This window comes from Cyprinodon variegatus, unplaced genomic scaffold, assembly GCF_000732505.1.
Source record: "Cyprinodon variegatus isolate N-32 unplaced genomic scaffold, C_variegatus-1.0 Scaffold58, whole genome shotgun sequence".
Lineage (NCBI taxonomy): Eukaryota > Metazoa > Chordata > Actinopteri > Cyprinodontiformes > Cyprinodontidae > Cyprinodon > Cyprinodon variegatus.
The window spans coordinates 864469-866498 of record NW_015150511.1 but is presented as its reverse complement, the minus strand read 5'-3'; the positions used below and the strand labels follow the sequence as shown (position 1 = coordinate 866498).

The following is a 2030-nucleotide window of genomic DNA, read 5'->3' as shown; positions in this document are numbered from 1 at the left end:
TGTCCTGGATTACAAAGTAAGATCTACATAAAATGCAAAGAAATGCAGTTAAGATGAAAACATTATTCTACTACACCTGAAATAACATTGTTTTTTTTTTCTGTTTTCCTCTTTCTTCACTTTTTTCTTTCAATATAAAATGCATTGGAATTTTTAAATAAATGTTTTGGTTGTTTTTCTTTAGTTCAAACACAACTAATCTCTAGATCAGTCAATGACTAGCATAATCGACATCTGCAGCCTACATTAAACATGTAAATGTTGCTGAAAGCCTTTTTGCACTTTGCAGCTTGTTGACAGACGATATGAATAAATCTGTAGTTTTTTGTTGTTTTTTTTTTCGTGTGAAGAATGTTTTTGCTTAGTTTCCAGACAGGATACCACAGTGGAATCAGACAGCGTGAACTCTGGGGGCAGTGCTGGAGTGTCCTCCTAATTAATGTGCACCTTCTTTATTTATGACCTGCAATATTTAGAGCAGGAAGAGCTGCGGCTCAGAGGCCCAGAGCTGTTAGATTTAGTTTCACATTTTATCTTGAAATACTTTCCTGCACAGGGACAAAAAAAACAAACTGAAATTCCTTTTCATTTAGAAAACTTTGTCAATTGTATAGATGAATTAAATAATACGCATATTTTTATATCACAGTGTTCGTTCAGTTTTGCTATAACTGGATGCTGAGTTAGATAGAGATGCTGAAGAGTTACCATAAACTGACTAGAAAATAAAGAAGTTGAACTGAACTGATTAGAAAAATATGAAAGTGACACACTGGTCTAACTATCTTAAAATAAAACCAATAAATAAATACTGCTATCTAAAATAAGCAGCTCTTAAATCAGATTATTACTTGTCCATCACAACTGAGAACCTCAATAATCCACAGAAATGTTGGAGAATAATTAGAATAATTTGTTAATAAAAGCTCTTGGGTATTCCCAAAAAATATGCTAAACGAACCTGACTCAGTCTATCATGATCTGAGTCTTAAATTGCTTAAACAAACATTTTTGTTATCTGGTTCATTGTTTGACCCTACAGGAGTAACCCCCCTCTACCTCCTGTATCAGCCCATTTAATGGTGTTCCAGGTGTAGAGGGCACGCCGCCCCCCAACCTCTTGCAACCATTTTTAATCTCTCGGTCCAAAACAAAGAAATTCCATCAGTTTGGAAGTCAGCTTTAGTTACTCCTCTATTTAAAGGAGATTTTGCACATCTAACTGACTACAGGTCAATATCCAATTTGTGCATCCTGCCTATCGTTCATGAATCTCAGTTAAATGCATTCTTATATTCACATAAACTTCAATAATCTTCAATCTAGCTTAAAGACAAATCACAGTACCTTTTGCAGCTACAAAGGTGATTAATTATATTATTGTTGCTCTGGATAAAAAGCAGCATTGTGCCTCTCTTTTTATTGATCTGTTAAAAGCTTTTTGACACAGTGGACCATCCTGTCATGGTGGGATTAAGGGACCTAACCCACATGCAGAACACACTCAGACACGGAAGAAAAGTTTAACAGTTTATTGATCACAAAATGGATAATAAAGACTGATTCGGATTAACAGGTCCGGGACTGGTCACAACAGGGTTCTCTGCAGAGAAGGATAGTTCGGTTAGCTGAGATCCAGGTTCAGTTGTTTGTTGAATTATGCAGGTCTGTATCTGTTCAGTGGTTGACTGAGCGGCAGAGGGAGGGAACCAGGAGGGTCCAGAGGCAGATGGTGAGCAGAGGGCTTGGCAGTGGCAGGGCTTGACTTCAGACTTCTCTGTGTTCAGATCAGAGGTTTTCTCCAGTTCTCTTCTTCAGAGCGGGCAGGCAGGTTCATACAGATTGATCATCCAATGATCTCCAGAGATCAGACAGGTAGTGCAGATGAGAAACTCTTCCAGAGTTTCAGGATTCAGTTCGGTTCTTCCTAGGAGGCAGAGAGGACAAAACTGGTCAGGTTCAGGATCAGGTTTCAAGGGAGTCAGAGAATCAGACAGGTTGGTTGGCTCAGACTTGCTAACCGTAACTGG

At 38.3% G+C, this 2030-nt stretch overlaps 1 protein-coding gene across 1 annotated transcript in view; it reads left to right on the top strand.

The window, feature by feature from the left end:
• The window catches only part of LOC107082661 (glycine receptor subunit alpha-3-like), a 40640-nt gene that overhangs the window by 442 nt on the left and 38168 nt on the right, over positions 1 to 2030 (top strand). The gene's annotated exons all lie outside the window — the stretch shown is intronic.